Below are 18,464 nucleotides of genomic sequence, written 5' to 3'. Positions count from 1 at the left end.
CCTTTTTATGCCCCCTGGTTCATGAGCTGGTTGCAAAGCTACAAATTTGCTATAAAATCCCTTTTAAGGTGCAGTGCTGCTAGAAATTTGTAGAATAATAGAGATCCTTTCATCCTTTGTATTTAAACATGCAATTTGCTTTAACAGGATCTGATCAACCATTAAAACCCACTCTGTGTTTTATGTGTTTAACAAAAAACATACTTGCACAAGTAAAATGGACTGCACGCAAGGCTACAATATACCTATTTACGTTTAACATATAACAAGCTCTTGCAGAACCCCTTTCATCCTGAGGGGTTTAACAGCTCTGTCCCAACACCACTAGTGGAAGGTCAAGCCCTCTGGAAGGAAAGCTGCAGCACAACACACCGATAGCATAACGTGTTTGTTTGTTAGGGCATTGGGTCGGCAGTCCCAAAGTCAGGGTTCAGCTCTTGCAAGAGGGATGCTCAATCACAGCACTTACGTTAAAATATATCCATGATCCATTCCAGTCATCGCCTATCCAAGAATGCCAGCATTTTGCAACAGGAACTGTTTTGTCAGGTACTGGCTAGTCAAGTGGTCGGTTCAAGGGGTCTCACTCGTAGCTGAAATGCTTAGGTACTACTGGAGTATCAATCATAAACATGAGGGAAGTTTCGAAGTCCAGAAAGTTTTAAAGTCGGGGAGAGGAGGCTGGCTTTTCAGAAACATGTGTGTGGAGTCTCTGATGTTGAATGTCTTTAATGTTGCTAATGTGACACTCAGCAGAAAGAAGTTCTCAGTGTTCAAGGTTTCATCTGAAAGACATGCAATAAAATCGATGATTGACTAACTCCTTCCTTTTTAAAATTGATTGATTAGCCATAGAATTACAGGTTTTGCCATTTTTTTTCAATGAAGAGGAAAATGCAGTTTTTCATGTAGTCCTGTTTGTTTACTCAGATATGCAAAGTTTTGTTTTCGTGAAGACATCAAGTAGGCATCAAGCAACGAGGGAGAATATTTTGGCTTGTAGTTCAAAGGCCTTTTCACAGGTAGCGCTTTGCTCAAAAGTTCATTCACTTAGCTTTTCTCAAGATCTTTTTTTCCCAGTGTTTCTTCTGGCTTTGTGTTTGGCTTTTTTTGTCTTTAATTCTTGATTGTTTTCTCTTGCCTTTTTTTTTCTTTTCTTTTTTTTCCAAAATCACAAAACCCCATTAACAACTAAATCTACTCAACTAACCAGTATATCTGTATGGGTTGGAGGCCCCATGGTTTCAGCTGTCAGATCCTGTGAAGTTATTCACAGAGTACCAGGAAGACATCACAAAAAAAAAAAAATTAGTGGAAAACCAAGAAATGAATTGCAAGAGATACTTCAAAGACATTTTCAGGCTTTGGAACTAAGAACTGATAACTTATTTGATATCTTGTCCTCTGTATTTCTCTAGGAATTTTGTTTTCCTTGCTGTCATTAACATTCTAGAATGAAAGCATTAAAATGGATTTTTGTTTTAGAAATACAAAGATCAAAAAAAATTTTTTATTTTGAGGATTCTTCTATGCGATGCGTTTGTCGTATCAGAGCTGAAGGTGAAAATTAAAAGGACTTATCAAAACTAAGAGCTACATTTTGATAACATTTTCATCCTTTTAAGTAATGGATGTTGTTTACTAAATGTTTCATGGATTCTTTCAAGGAAAAGCAGAGTTTAATTATTTTTTGTCTTTGAAATATTTTGTGACCATGAACACCCCAACCTTTCCTATCAGTTCGATGGATACAGCCAGGACTGCAACTCATTGAGTCACTGCAATTTTTAAGATAATAGTAAAAAACCCCAAACTCTTGGTTTTTACACGTATATATATTTAATGCTGAGGATTACATCTGTGTAACTAGTTTTAAGAGAATATTTTACCATGGTTGTCGTGAAAAATAGCATATACCATATTTGTCTTCTTGTTCTTTTTCAAAGCCCAAATCTTTTGGCTGACCAAATGATCCCAAGACCTCTAAAATATTCTGTGATCTTTCTAATTGGATACACTGATGTCTGCTGGAAAACAGATGTGATCAACTGCAGTCATCTGTGAAGCTGAAACAAAATGCAGCATGTTTTTTTTCAGGAAAACTTTATCAGTAACTGTACCTCCTTCCAAGGCATAGATGTAATCCATAAATAAAAGAGTTGCTATTTGATGAGAAGGAGGAAATTCTATCTTAGTCAATGACAGGGAAAGTGAAATGTGGTCACCCAGAGTTCCTGCAATTCAAAGCCAACTCATGCCCACTTTAATTATTATGATGTGTGTTCCCGTTCAACTTTAATAGGACTGCTTGTACGAAGAAAGGATCTCAATTGCAAGGGTCACATTTGCTTCGCTTTTTTCATCGCTAGTTTAGAGTTAGGAAACCTGCAGAAAGGACAAGGATCCTTTGAGAAAGCCATCTGTTCGTCTGACTCTGTCTCCCCCAGGAAAGATGAGTGCAAACCCAGGGTGGCCAGTTTGGGTAGACCCCTGGATCGCCACTGAGTGGAAGGGGGAATAGGCTGGCCTCATGTCTTAAGAAGCTGTGGGACTCAAAGCCAAAGCACAAGGTATTTTTGGAGAGGACTGGACTAGTGTAGGGCTGGATGGCAGAAACCACCACATACCCACAGGGAACTAGTGACTCCAGATAGATCAGTCAAGGAGTTGGCTGCAACAATCGTTACATTTTCCTGCATTTTATTACTTGTAATTTTAGCTTTAATTTCACCACAGGTTTTTCAATCTCAGTGGAAGAGTAGAAAGCAAAAATTTCACATGGCAAGGGAAAGTGGAGTCAGGAACACAAATCTACAAAGGTCTGGGAAGTGGATTCACGGTTGAGTAACTTTTTAGTGGGCACTGCAGGATTGGTGAGGATGGAGATTGCAGATGCTAATTATTTTGATTAGTGGAGGATTTGGTACTTTCAGGAAGTTTAAAGAGTTTTGGTTTTGTTACAAGCTCTTTAGACTCTAGGTGGGTTGAGATAGTCTGAGGCTTTGGCAATCCGTGATGGAGTTGCACTTCGGCCTCCCCTCTGCTTTATATGTAAATGGTGAAGTTATCCACACAAAAACTATCTTCTGTGTTGACTTCTCTTTGGAAAACATTGTGTTTCAATCAACTGCTCTTTATCTTTGAGCAGGGTGAGGTCTGTCTGGGAGAGCTCAGCCTCACAGCAGCGAGAGGGAGGCCATGCTGGTGACTCCTGCGGGGACTCCTCCCGGCGACGCTGACATTGGGAACCACCGCACTGCCTCTGTTCCCAGGCAGGATTTCAGGCCATTAAGAGGACTGACCCAGCTTGAAAACTCAGACGTCCATAAAACCATTAAGGTAGGTAACATCTTCAGGCATTATTTACCTGTCAGGGTTAAGGCACGTCTTGCTTTTTTGTGAAAATCAGATGCCTGATGCCAGCATGTGGCTTTGGGAGCTGTGATTGTAGCCAAGGACCTATAATGCGTGTGCTTTTATCTTGTTACTTTTTAGTACAAAGGTCTTGCAGATATCTAGCGTACATACATACAATGATTCAGTATAAATTTTTAATTAATTTTATCCACAGTAATAATGTCAATAATCAAACTGAAATCAAAGACCAGTAAGAATTTGACTTTAGGCTGTCATTCTTAGCCATCTCAAAGCTCATTCAGAATAAATTAAAAATTATAACAATAAATTAATGAAATAATATTGTATCTTTTCAGAGGACACAGGCTCCCAGTTTCCATGAAAACTGCTCTGCAGCCAGCTGCTGCTGCAGCTGACATTTGCTTATTGAGCCAAATCCATATCTCAGGGCAGACCAGAGGGAATGTGTCTATTCTGGTTCCTGAGAAACAAAGCAGACAAGGGCTATTTCTAGTGGCCTTTCAGGTCCAGTGTGGGTGGCTGAGAACTTTGAATCAAAGTCCTCCCTTTCAAAATTGAACCCAGTGATACAAATTTTGAACAGGGCTCACAGACTTAAACCCAGTAAAGGAGGAAATTGAGACAGTTTGTGATGAAACAAGCAACTTCTCTGCCTCTTGGAATGAGAATATTAACTTCAAGAAATGGGAAAAGCAATAAATAAGAAGCAAACTCAGAAGAATGAATTTAAATATTAAAGGGCACTAAAATCTAAGAAAAATGTCCTGGCTTGTTTTCTTCAAAACATTTTGATAGACTTCTGATAAACTAGAAAATACACAAAAAGCTGTCAGCTTGGGCCAACAAACAAAAAAGTGCTGGCAGATGTGTGCAACGCTTGCTCTTTTTTTTCTTTACAAAGTCATACAATAAAATCCAGCTAGTGTATGTGACTATGATATGGGGGAGGAGGGAAGGAGGGAAGGCGGAGAAGAAGGTTAAAGACTTTCAAACCTGGGTGCTTAATTCTAGGTCTCTAAATCTGTATTTCTTATACAAACTATTTTGAGAGGCGCTTATACATCTCAGAAGTGTCCCCCAAATAATTTATGGTTGAATTTGTCTTCTTAAGATGATGTGATCCAGTGTTCTTTATTCAGTGAAGGGAAGCATCTATAAACCATTTCTTTTTTGAATGGCTTTATTTCTGAATCCTGGCTTACCCTAAATAAGAGCTGAAATGGTTTCTCGTGAACATTAGAGGATGAAGGAGTAGAGGGTACATCGTGTTTCTGAAAGGCAGTCTAACGATAAACAATGATATATATTTTTAATGCTAAAAGTGATACTGTGTTACGGTTTTAAAGCATTTTAAAAATATATACAATCTGCAAAGGAGGAGGGGGAAACTGGTGAGTATTTCATTTTTTATCAAAGACTAGCCATTCATAAATTGCTGAACAATGGAAACTGCATGCAGGGTAGCGCCTGGACTTGAAGTGAACCATAGTATTTCATAAACTTGTAGAGCTAGGCATAAAGTGCTACTATTGGGAGTCTGCATCACCGAGTATCTGCTCACTTAAACCCCAGGGTAGAGGAGAAATTTTCATGGAGCTTATAGTGATTTATAATGGGAAGCATAGGCTTTTTCATAGACATTGTTCTCAGTGACAGTGTAAAGAAAGAGAGCACTAAATCTCTTCTCATCATAACTAATGATTAAGTCAGCAGCTTTTTTGGCGAATACAGAATGCCCTTCTACAAAAACAAAGTATTCTATTGTGATGTATTACATTTAAAAAACCCATAAGTATCCCATAAGGCTATTGCAATATTTTTAACTAGATCTTCCCTCTTTGTCACCATATTGAAATAAATGGAATGTGTCAGACTGAGTAATGCTCTTTCAATAAGTTTTTAGGAGCTCACTTAGAAGTTTGGCAAAATATAAAGAAAAGAGGAAAACTTTCTCAGGATCCTCTATGGCCTGAATGAAAGATCAGTCCATTAAGGAGAAAAGCTTATGCTGATGCTGACACTAATAAATGGGACAGGGAAGGACATTTCTGCTTAGTTTGGGCTACCTTGCTCCAAGCTTGCTGCCTCAAGTTGCCCTGTGAAATAAATCAGCCAGCTGAAGATGATTCATTGCATTACAAAGTTCCCATCAATATAATGGGGAAATCAGTTTTGTGTGAGTGTTCAAATGTGAACCCACCCTCAACTATTAGGAGTCAAAGGACCAGCGGTAGCTGAAAAACCACTGTTCAGACCTGGATTTGAACTATGGCACTGGCAATGCATCTTCCTTCAGAGGGTATTTCTGTTATTCAGTCTGGATACTGAACTGGCTTTAGCATCATACATTATTTGGAAGAAAATATCATTATTTTGTTAGGCTGTTGCTTCTCCAGTGCTTTCATTTCAGATGCGATCTCAGCTCTGTTGAAGGCAGTGGTAACACTCCTACAGCCATCGCCAGGGCCAGGCTTTTGCTCTCTATTTTGACTCTTGAGGCAAATTTTTAGAAGGTGGACCTTCAGAGTTAGATCTAGCTTGAATTTTAAGTCCCTCTTGTAGGGAATATAAATACATTCTCTTTTATAAATATGTTCCCTAAAATACTTTACATCAAAACACAAAAATACCTCCTCAGTGCTCCTCAGATGGAAAAATTTGCAGTAGAATGGCAATGGGAAAGAATTGTGTTTAATCATTATCCCTCAGTAACGGTCAGACTTTAGGACTCCATTGATCTCCATGTTGCAAGTGCTGTATTTTAATACCGTCCATCTTTCATTCTTTAGAAAAAAACAGATTAATGAGAATCCATTTTCAACAGATTCTTCTCTTGGGACACTGATCCTACAGTGTGTTCTTATATTAGATAGTTTAAACATTTCTGAATGTTTGGAAATCTTGCTTAGTAAGTCTTTTTTTATATCTCTGTAATACAGCCTTTCCTGAGTATCACGTCTGGAATCCTAGCCACAATTCACAAAAGTTACAGTTGGGTAAAGTGGGCCCTCCACAGACTTAAGAATCCTTCAGTTTTCCTTTCCCCCCCAGCCCCTTTGCCTCACAAAGGTCCTAGTCAAGAGTGGGATAGAAGGAAATCCCATTAGATCCTAATAATGCTGCTTCTTTCCAGAGGGAGTCACTAGAAAGTCATTTATTTCTTCAGCGTGCAACTGGAGGTACTCATTTGTCAAAGGCTTGTGCATGCTGCTGCTATGGCCTTCGTTATCCCGGGAACAAGGGACTGAGGTTGTGACCCAAAAAGCCTGTTCCTACTGCCAGGCTAGCCCTGTTTGTTCCTTACTTACTCAAACATCACATACAAGCCTACTAGACGTATAAGGCTGTGCTCATAGCTGGGATTTGTACAGTATGTATAAGGTATGAAAAGCCACAATTCTGCTGCCTTCCCGTATTAGCACCAGTAAGGCACTCCGGGCGAGAGTACCGCTATCAGCTGCATTCCTTCGTCTCCCGAGCCATGGGCAGCTCTAATTTTCAGACATGCTTTCCTTTTTCTCCCCCCCTGCTTTTCTCTATTGTTATGTCTTTCCCATCAAGGGAATTCGCCCTCAAGTTCAGATCACACACACTTAGGAGATGCGGTGGAGAATCAGCCCTTTGTGAGCGTGTGAAGGATGCTTTCCTTGACCTGTCAGAGAACATATTTTGCTTGATGAGAAAGAATGCCGGGCCAAATTCCTCCCTACTGTAAGCAGGCTGCTGGAAGTGGACTTACATTAGGGCTGAGCCTGGCCTGCTTTGGTTGGCAGAAGGTCTCCTAAGCAGATGACACTATTTGCAATGTATTGGCTGCTTTTACTGCTCTTTTAAGTGATGGTGGGTGTTTATACCAAACAATGCAAATAGGAAGTCATTTGTTTGTGAGGGCCTAATCCTGGAGCCCTTATTTGGTGTTTACTGACATTAAATTCAGCCTTTACTCAGATAAACTCCAGTTGAATTCACGAGGAGTTTGCCATAGTGAGGACAAGAAGAGGACTGTGGGAGTGTACTGCTTGTTTTTGGCCAAAGCATGAAGATACTTTACATTAAAAACACATACTGAAGAAAATAGAGGCACACACAATTACTGCCTATATGCATGCGGCACTGTACGTGTGCACACGAACACAATTGCACACTAATCTAATCAATACATTCATTTCTTATTAGAACATAATTACACATCCCAGGAGGCTGGAACAGAAAAGTCCCATTAACCCCTCATGCCCTTTTCAGCTTTCCTCTGCCTTTCCATCTAACAGACCTCTGTGTCACTCCACTCATTAGCAGTTACTGTCTATGACATTGTTACATAAATAAGGATGTCGACCTGTCAGAATGGGTCACCCAATTCAAGGGTGATGATAAATATCTGTCCCTCTGAATTAGGCCAAAGACACCAGAGTACAGGACAGCTACTGTTGATTATTGGATAGTTAATGTATAGAGGACAAAAGGTGCTGAGGCCTGGTCACTTTTTGGATCATTAATATGGATTTAGGCCTATTGTTAAAAAAAAAAAGCACACGCACACAAGAAACTAGGTTAGCAAGAACATGCATAACTTTCAATTTGGGATAGAATGTATAGACGGTGGGTAGATTCACGGTGTTGAAGGTGTGGTGCTTTTAGATATGCAAACAAAATATGTGGGGGTCAGGCTGAAAACAGTTTGTGGTCCCCGTGCTTACAAATGCTAGGTAAGTAAAAGGCACGGTGGATGCCTTTAAATAAGCAGAAATGACTCCAGGAAGGGGGATATGCAGTAAAGCAGTATTCAGTTCAGAAGCAGCTAGAGAGCTGCTGCTGAGGCATGCCACATAGTTTGCACTGAAAACCATCAGTTATTGTCAAGACTCTTTTCTGAAACTCTGCTTTATTTTCAAAACACCTTTTTCTACTTAAATAATGAGAGGACTGGAGAGTATCTGTAACCTCAATTCATTCATTTAGTGATTACTATCTTCTTGCGTTAGTGACAGATTATTCCTTGCAGGTAGCATTTAAGTGTGATGCAACACACTGCTTTGATTTTAATAGCAGATAATGTAAAAATATCAAGGCAGTTTTGTAGACAGAAGCTCTTGCCATTCCAAATAAGAATGAATTAAGACCCTTTTCCAAAAGACTCAATGCTGTAACTCACTGAAAATGTTAAGTGCTGGGCAGGAACATCTCTTAGGATTTGTTTATCTAGCAATCTAATCGCAGCACCCACAACTTCCCCTGAATTCAGTGTCCCACAGGATCAGACTGTCATATCAGTGTCTAGAATTTATTACAGCAGTTTGCTTTGCATGGAAGATCCAGTCCTGTACGGAGCTAAGTGCCCTGTAAAGAAGTCAGTGTTAAGCACAGCATGCCTTTGCAGAGTCGGGCCCCTCAGTTTTACTCCACTCATCCCTACCTCTGTGCATTGTCACATCCTTTACACTCCTGCCACGGAGCTATGAGAGATGTGGCTACAGCATTCTTCTAGAGCAAGGCTCTGCCAGACGATGATGCCAACACATGTGCCAATTCAGTAGTGCAACGTAGCTGTAATTCGCTCCGTGTTTCCCTCTTCCTAATTTCCTCCACCCTCAGGGAAGCAACTGTTGCAAGGAGTATCCCTGTTTTCCTGGCACACTGGCGTATGGAAAAGTTCTGCTAGTTATTGTAGTCAGAAATCTCAGTCTCACTGGTGGTGCCAGACAGCAATCTTTTGAGCACAGGAGGATCAACAAGTCAACTCTAGTTTGCTGAGACACCCCACCAGTCCTGAAGTGCTGATTTGAGTAGGGCCTGTGAGTGCTGGCTTAGTGGAGTACATTCACATCTTCATCCAGGTTCAGCTATGCAGATCCGGAAAAAGAAACTGCAGGATGGTCCGGAATAGGGATACCTACAGCTCCTGAATTTCCCTTGCTGGGGTACGACTCAAGGGACTTAAGGGACAAACTCTGGAGCTGGTCTACGCTGGCAGATTTATATCCTCAATGGATGAGACCCATAAGGGAATGTCTAATGTAACCTGTACATAAATTGTATATCAGCAAAAGATATCAAAAAGATTTAGAAACACACTGCTCCCAAAGCTATTTTTTCCCATTCAAACTGCAGTCACACATACCGTTCTATTTAACTGCAATAGATTCTACTATTTTGTGATTATTATGGGTAAGAGTCATACTCCTCCATGAAATCAATTTTTAGAATTAATTTTCCAGAACAGATTTGTCTGTGCATGAGTCTGCAGATGTGTTTCTGCTGGAGTATACAACATTTTCTCTCCAGACTGAAGCCTTTGGTGTCTGAATGTTGTACCAAAAAAAAAAGTCAACGGTTTTGTATCAATATAACAAGTAAAATTTGAAGATACTTTGATCTGGGATTTCCTCCATGTATTTTCTCTCATAGGCATTGAAGATGATGATGTAGGAAAGACAAGGCTTGGAAGTGCAGGGTGTAGTAAGGTTGCTTGGAGTGCCTCTGTTTCTGAAAGGGATAGACCTGACAGTGTTCTGACTGATATCATCAGACATCCTCAGATATCATCACCTATTCCATTATAATGACAGATTTGATAGACTGTGGGAAATCCGTAAAAAACATAATTCAGAAAAATACACTAAATTACATTATTTCTTTGTATTTGGTTATTTCCTATATCTTTCACAGGACCAGCATGGCTGTATTAGTTTGACGTCTCTCAGAAACCAGGGGGAACCACATCAAAATATAAGCTAAAAAATGAAAATATATTTCTTTCCTTTTTAAGGTTGATTGTAAAAAACCTTGCACATACACACATGCTACATTTATAAAAATAATTCCTAACACCCTCTAAAAAAGTCTAATCATAATATCTCAAATATGTGGCCAATATATATGGGATTATTTTGCAGCAGTGGGTTAAGCATATTGCTGGCAAAGAACTCCGGGACACGATGATATAAATTCACAGAAACAGTGCTTGCTAATGCAGTAAATGACGACAGCTGCTGTAACTGCTGAACTAAAAGGGAGCTCTATCCAAGAATAATGAATATTTCCCACTGCATTTCAGAAGTGCATGCTTTGCACGTGTGCGTTCAGGTCATAACTCCGTTAGGCCTCTGTATCCCTCCATTTACTGCATGGTAACATTCAGATGAATTAATTAAAGGTCCGAAGTTAATTGTGCTTATACTCGGCGTGAGAATTCCAGCAAGGCAGCCCTCGGTATCCAAGTCCTCGGCACAGTCATGGGCCAGGTACTGCCTGGTCAGCGCAGAGCCCCTTGCGATGCCTGGTTCGCTCCAGCCTGCTGAAGGCAATGGCACTCCTGCCGTAAACTGCCAGGGAGAGAAAGCCTTTCGGCTTCTTATTGCAGCCCGTTAACAATCTGCCCGTTTGTGCCGGCGGTTTTTGTGCTGTGACTACCTTTCCAACAGGAACTGGACTGAGATCACTGGCTTATTCCAGTCTAGCCACTGAAAGGCTGCCTGTTTATTAAAACCATACTCTCTGTGAAATGCATCTTTGTCTATGAAATGGCATGGCCATTACATAATAAGTTTGTGATTTATGGTCGTCAGATAGTGTGTTTGCAGTAGGCAAAGCAGTAGGCCTTGAGGGATCAGGATTTGTTAGCCCAAGGCCGTCCATCTCCAGGTGCTTTCATGCTTGCTTGCTTCATTGAAACATAATAATTGATGGGACTTTGCTTCTTGAAGAGTGAACAGCTCTATTTCTACCATTGGATGAGGCAACCCCAAACCAGCAGCTATAGCGTAAAACCTATCAGAAGCATCTGAAGCACCCGGACACCTGTCAGAGTGATGTGGAAAGCTACCTGGGTTATCTCTAGAGCTCAGGTATTGGTAGCAGTCTAGCTGTGGTGGGATGGAGCACCGTGAACATTAATTTACCCAGCTGAGAAGTGCTTGAGCCTGTGGTTCCACAAACATTTTCCTCTGTGGCAATTTTGGCTCCAGCAGGTCATGCTGCCACCGCCCAGGGCTGTTTGCGGCAGTCCCTACACTGCCCTCTTTGTTCTGCACGGAGGGGTGGCGGGAGCATGGGAGCAGGCAGCAGCGAGCCAGAGTGGGCATCGCCTGCTGACGCTGACTCTGCGTCCTGGAGAAATGTGTGTGTAACCACAACCCGAGGGGCAGGATGAATAAGCTTATGTGGAAGTCAGTGACTAAATCATTCTGGAAAATAGGCTCTAGGCTCTTTTGAGGATGTTACCCATTGCTAGTAGGGACTAGGTGTCTTAAAGAAAAGGCAAAAGGCCATTTACTCTAGTCCTTTAAGTGCGTAGCGTCATGTATAAAAGAAATCACCAGCACAGCTGCTGTTAGCTGGAAGATGTGAACTTTCTCAGCAAGTAATTGATGGCCATAAAGATTACACTGTCCTCTCTAAAGTGGTTCCTGGTGTTAATCTAATCAGTGCCAAGTACAGTAGCTGTTGATCCGTGCCAAGAATCTCTCTCTTCTGTTACCTGGGTTAAGCCTATTCCCTGGATGCAAAATTAACATTTCATAAGTATTGAAGCTGAAGCAAAGTATGAAAAAGTGGGTGTCTGTTACAGGGAGTTAGGAAAGAGGTCTGTTGTGTCTGTTGTATCAGTTTATCTGAAAATTCTGGCGGTGAAATGTTCCTTGCTCTTTTGATTGTGTGTTGTCAAAGGGTGTGTGTAATGTCTGAGAGCAGCAAACGAAGCTAAATTCCTGTGAGTAAATTATCCACCATGAATTACTCAACAGCTTCATACCAGTCAAGTTACAAATATTAGTATACATTGGCATGCATGTTACCAGTGTGATATCAGCTGATGTTGTTAAGGTGTGATGCAATAAATTGCCTAAATGACTCCGTGTACCATTATATGGTAAGTGTGCAAGACCCCCTCTGCCTCCTACAGGTGCCCACACAGCTCCACGTGTTACACCTTGAAAACGTTTACTTGCAAGTTTGCCCCTAAGTGGTACGATGCAAAAACTTCCACTCTGGCACTAAATTCTGGAAATTCGGTACTGAAGAAAGCAAGATTGCCTCGTACAATCAGTTTGGCAAAGGCCGGTGACAAGAGGCTGATACTTATTAGCCTTCTTACAACGCTAAATCTGCCATTCATCACAGTCCCTATGACAAGAAGTTTATTTGTCTTCCTGGCTGACCTAACCCCAGGACCGCCCCAGCACGTGTGTCTTGGACAGGTATGGCTGTGCACTGTGGTGGTTATCCTGGCTGGCCTTGAACAGGGTCAACAACGTCAGTCGGGAGTTACGTCACAAGCTCTCTTGTACCAGAAGAAGCAAGCCAAACTGTTGACAGAGAGATGCCGAAGTCATTGTAATGCCTGCAGTCAAGTGTGCCCCACGCTCTGATCTCATCAGATGTTGTGTGCTGACTCAGTACTTCATGGAGGGCTTTTATAGTGTGTATGGGAGGCACTGTTGGTGAGTAAGTGGCATGCTTTCTTCTGAATCTGGCTTAAACTCAGTATTAGTGGACACTGTAGGTGCCTGCTCCAGTAGCAGTCTTGCTATCAAGCTGTTCTGTTGCTGTGGCCATTTTTCCATCATTTTTGCAGACGTGCATGTGATAATGTGATGAATGACTACGCTTCTTATGGTAGTGGAAGCAGACAAGTGCTGCGGGGTGGATCTCACATCTAACGGTACAGCACAGGTGTGCAGTCAGGAAACAGAGGGACGTGGCGTTCCCCAGCATCAGGCAGTCCCCGTTTTTGGTTGGGGGTATGGGAGGTGTGAGCTGAAAGGGGCAAAGACCATGAAAGAAGAAAGTAGGAGCAAGAGGCGTGTCCTGAAGCTGCGGTGGAGACAGGGTGAAGACAGAATGACTGATTCTCGCTGTAGAAAATGTGTGTGATAGAAGCAAGGTGGATCAGCGATTAGAAAATAAGCAAAAACTGAATCTGAGAAATTACCCTTTTCCAGGCTATAGAGCCAAGTTCAGATTCTTTCAGGAACTGATTCCATTTACATCAATGAGAGGAGAAAATACCTGCTCACACTGAAATACGTGATTTCCATTGCCGAATTACAGTTCTGTGCACTCAAACATATGGCCCATGTCCCCCTGACCCCACCAGGAACACAGTTGCACAGCTTCTGTCATAGCTGGCTTGCCGTGTTGGGTTGGCGGGGTTTCCAGATTTGGGATAGAAAGTTTCTGCTCCGTGACCCCACCTTTTTGCAGCCCTTCTGGAACGTACAGAAGGGCGTCCTTTCCCAGCACTCATGGCACACCAGTGAAGTTCTCACTAACGTAACAAAGAGTGGATCGGCCCCTTAGGCTTTGGTTTGTCTGTGTTAGTTTTCATGGATACAGCATACACCTTTTGCCAGCAGGTAGGATCCACAGACTTTCAGAGTGTGCGCATTCATTGCTTACATGGGCTTCTATCCTATTGTATGAACTTGGCTAAACAGCAGCATTTTAGATTTAGCTTAATTGTCAGTAACACCTTTAACTCAACTCTTTTATAATAGAGCAGCGTACAGCTCCATCCATTAGCATCCTTCTGAATTACTGTAGAATTTTTTGAAACAAAAGGCATTTTTAAATAAGTGAAGAATCATCCCAGTTATTAAAAAATAGCATCATTAATTCAAACTTTATTAATATTTTGCTCTACTTTAATTTTGGTATACTTCTTGTGTGGACCCAGATATGTACACATACATGCATGCACACACTTGCACAGATTTATAGATATGTATGTGGGTGTGTAAATATATATATACACACATGTGTGTGTTCCATATATATCTATACACGTATGTTTGCCTGGAACATATATGAAATGTCAGCATGTTTGTAGAATATTGTCTGAGATGTTTTGGAGTTCACCAGTCAGGTGTCATTGTTGATGACTTATTCGTATTACAGAAGTGCCTACAGAACCTAGCCAAAACAGGGATCAGATTGTGTTAAGCAGAGTTCAAATGGTTCCTGCTTTGATGCAAATGTTTTAGAGAGGAGGTGAAGAGAAGGAAAGATGTAAGAACTAGTGGTTTAGCTGGAAATAAATTTTGGTGTCCTGACTAACACCTTTCGATTCTCACTGGCTTCATGTATTGCAGTGTGATGAATCAGGTACCAGCAGCAGAATTTGTCTGAATGAATATTATCACAGGTTGCTCTGACGCTCGGTCCTGCAGGGCTCCAAGCACTTGATGGCAGCCTTCAGAAACTCCTCCTGCTCTACCGGATTTCAGGGTCTAGACGCTGAATTTTCTCTGCTCGTGCCGTGATCAGATCTGGCTAGGACCGTGCTTTGCCCTCAGCACTCAGTCCAAGGTCCCTCTGAAGTTCCAAAGAGTTGCATTTTATTCCCATTATTCCTCATTTTCACATGCTTGTTCACATCCAGGTTCCGGAAGAAGCTTCAAGAGGAAGCGCCAGAATCTTATTAGGGAAAGATTGTTGTGCTTTTACTCCCTGAGGAGGCCTGGTGAGATTTATAAAGACAGCAGCATGCTCCTGCGGAAGGCTGAGAGGTGAGGGAAGCAGACAAGATGGAAAAATTAATAGGAAGAAGGAAAAGTAAGAGAGGTACAGTGCATGGGCACGTAAAGAGAAAGGAAATGACTGACAAGGGAGAGTGTGAGTCTTCTCTGGTTCACAGTGTTACGATATCCCTGTCTGCATTTGTCACATCATTTAACAGTGACCTGCAAATGATTATGTTTATTGCATTTATGCTTTTCATCACTTCTTGATGATTTACAATGAAAGCTTGAAAGAGTTCACAGCTTGATTTTTTTTAATATGCTCGTTGTTGTTGTTCTGTATCTCAAGCTTTTTGTATACACAAATTTCTTGCCAGCACAACTGAATTAGTTTAGATTGATTTTGATACGTTAATGTACAAGCCTTCTCCTACAGACACCCAAACCCTCATCAGCATCTGGGGGACACACTTCGATGGGTGCAGTCATTTTCAATAGCTCTAGTTTCTGTCCATAAGAAAAGCTCAAACTGGCAGAGCTTTTGCTGGCAGACAGGCTTGCAAAATGTCAGGAAGATAGAGATGAGGGAAGGGGGAGAGAGTGGAATTTTACGGGCGATACTTGCATGTGCTAAATAAAAAATGGGGGGAGGATTTATTTCCCTGCCTCAATTCCCTTTGCAGTTCACCTTTAAAGGAAAATATTTTTTTAATGCACATGTATTAAACGTGCTCATGTTCAGTTATGATTGTTGTTTAATGAATAGGATAGTCGTTACATTTAAGCTTGTTGAGCTCACAGAAACAGCTGAAAAAATATTATAAGCATTCATTATACACAAGTGAAGAAACAAGCATGTATGTGTATGTGTTCATGTGTATGTGCACGTGTGTGTTAAACACCACACAGCACATTATCTGGGAGAGGGCCCTCACACGGACACGGATGACATACATGCATGATGGATTTAAAATAACAGAGTAAGAGGTGAAAATAAATCCAAAGATCAAACGGAAACAGAATAGAAGAGAAAATAGGGAATAAACTGAGGGGAAGTTATACTAAAAACTGGCTGTATTCCATATTAGTTATTCAGATTTCCAGATAAAGACAAACCAATTCTGTTATTTCTTTTTTTGCTCTTTCGTTGAAAACAGATACACCACAATTCAAGGAGATGTTTAAACATGTGCGGAACTTTAAGCGTATAAGTAATCCTAGTGAAGTTCTTTTACTGAGTATTCAGAAAAGCCACAATTAATAAAGGCATTCACTGTAGTTAAAAAGATCAACAAGTTCTAGGTGAGTGGAGAGGGGAAGATAACTATTACATTTATATATATTTAATGATATATGTGAAGAAGAGGAAGCTTGTAGCAATACATATGAGTGAGAAGATTGAAATTGCAGAAGAACAATAAGGAAAACATAAGGAGAGCAGGCAGACCTGTATCTACCAGGCTCATTTTTTAATATATTAAGAAGAAAACCTGAACAATACTAATCTTTTTCACTAGCTTAAGATAGTAGAACAATAAGGTAAAAGGAACAGAACTGGCTTTATTTCAGAAAAAATCCATATCATATAATGAGTATAGGGATCATTGTTTTCCTTTCCAACAGTGACTTGAATAAGTTCCAACAGGAGCTTATTAAACACAAACTACTGAAATCAGAGTTAAGATCAAAATATCCTTATACCTGTACCCAGGATTTTTGGAGGAGCTCAGTGGTTTTCTGGAGCGCCAGAGCATGCAAGAGATATCAACTGGGTATAAGCTTCCAGAAACACTAATGGCAAATACCATCTGTGATTATATGAAAAGGAAGCTGTCAAATAGGGATGTAAAAGGCGCATTATTGCTGCATTTCCCTAGAATAACATAGTGAAGATTAAGATGGGTCCTGTATTGCTGCAAATTTTGAAATCAGAGAATACATGTTCTGAAGTATACACTCTAGTAAGAGTCTACTGAGGGAGCCCTATAGAATAGATTTTATTGGGAGTAGAACTATGGGATAAATGTACACGCACTTATGTCTAATTTTCTATTCTCAAAACCTGACTATGTGAAGTGGCTTTGTACTCAATATGCTGAACTTCATATGTCCTAACATGTATTTTTAAATATATACCTTGAACATGTATTTCCTTGTGCCTTGCACTGCAAAGCCAAGATCCTAACTCAGGGCTTTCGCCGCACCGCCAGCAGCTCAGCTCAGAGGGACAGGCTGTAGCGTGAGCTGCAGTCTCCTTTCTAAATGTTGCCTTAGATGAGCCACATGCAGTCTCCTGTATGAATCTATAAAATTAAACATACCGTCTTTGGTCTAACCAATACAAGCTCAGTAATGAGAAACAATGTGGGAATCTGTATCATGGTGGAATAGATGCTGGGTGCTCGTTTCTTTTGTTCCCTGTTTCGATGCAACACTAATGCATCTATTATTTTATTAAAAAATCGTGTGCCACAAAAGCTAGTTGTCTGTGAAGCATTTGCTGATGGCCCATGGAGAACTGATTAGCAAACAATATTTTTTGCATATTACTTTATTACCTCAATAGCTTCTAATTTTTAAGTAACTGTCCTTATTCTGGCAACAGCACGGTGAGAGGAGGTTTTGTTACAGTACTTTTAGATCCTGATAGCAGGATTCTTACTGGAGATAATTAGCAAAACCTCCTTGAGCCCCAGGGATCACCATTTGTAATGAATAATCAAAAGGCTGTTGTGTCCAGAGGACACCGTGCTTGAGCTTATGTGGAATATCAAAGCTGAGACCGATACTGGAGTGGTCTTTACGTACCAGTGCAGGCAGCTACCAAGAGAAAAGCATTTAATTGCTCTTTTGTTTTTTCTCAACTGCACCATCACTTATTCATGCTAACAATCATGATATGTAGATCACTGATATTCCTTCACTTGCAAACTTCAGTGAAGCTAAAGGTATTAACACTTGGTCAGACCTTCAGGAGCTAAAATATTTTTCTCCTTTGTGTTAAAAGGGACATGAGTGAGCCAAAAGCTGATGGCATCTTTATTCCTTGGACCTTCCCAAAATCTGATAATCTAAACAGGGAATAATTGATGTTTCTCAACTCCTAGCTCACTTCCTTGAATGAAACAGTATTGATTTATAAGCTGCTGCAATATAAAAGTATTGTATGGAGACATCAGAAAAACGGGGATCAGACTGTGTAGATAGAGAGCTATACAACGTGGATGTTATTGGTTTAATTGCATGAATTAATTAAGGTTTCTAAATAGACTTCTGTTACCTTCTGGAGAAAGGAGAAAGAAAAGCAAAAATACTATTGCAAGGAGATAAATTCAAAGGTGCAGCAGCAGAGAAAATAAATATTGTCATTTATTTAGTGGCACCTTCATTGATTGTATGAATTTGGGTTCAGAAGAGAATGTTTACAAAATTAGACCTTTTTATCTGCACTGTCAGACTGGCTCTAGGTTGCCAGATAAATGAAATGGCTCTCAAAAAAGCTTTCTGTGGATGTAGACAGCTCACAGCAAGTCGATCCTTCATTTTTTTCAGAACCTACTGTCTGTCAAAAACTCACAGGAGTTAAAAAAACCCACAGCTAACCCAAAGATTCAGTGTAAGAATTACAGT

At 40.7% G+C, this 18,464-nt stretch overlaps 1 long non-coding RNA gene across 2 annotated transcripts in view; it reads left to right on the top strand.

Moving 5' to 3' along the window:
* The first annotated feature begins 3,155 nt into the window (after positions 1 to 3,155).
* The window catches only part of LOC132318477 (uncharacterized), a 75,280-nt gene continuing 59,971 nt past the window's right edge, over positions 3,156 to 18,464 (top strand). For both annotated transcript variants that reach the window (XR_009484329.1, XR_009484328.1), the window contains exon 1: positions 3,156 to 3,339. This is a non-coding gene — a long non-coding RNA (uncharacterized LOC132318477). The remainder of the gene's footprint in view (positions 3,340 to 18,464) is intronic.

Source organism: Gavia stellata, chromosome 17 (genome assembly GCF_030936135.1).
Source record: "Gavia stellata isolate bGavSte3 chromosome 17, bGavSte3.hap2, whole genome shotgun sequence".
NCBI lineage: Eukaryota > Metazoa > Chordata > Aves > Gaviiformes > Gaviidae > Gavia > Gavia stellata.
Note: the sequence above shows the minus strand (reverse complement) of the source record. Positions and strands in the feature narration are given on the sequence as shown.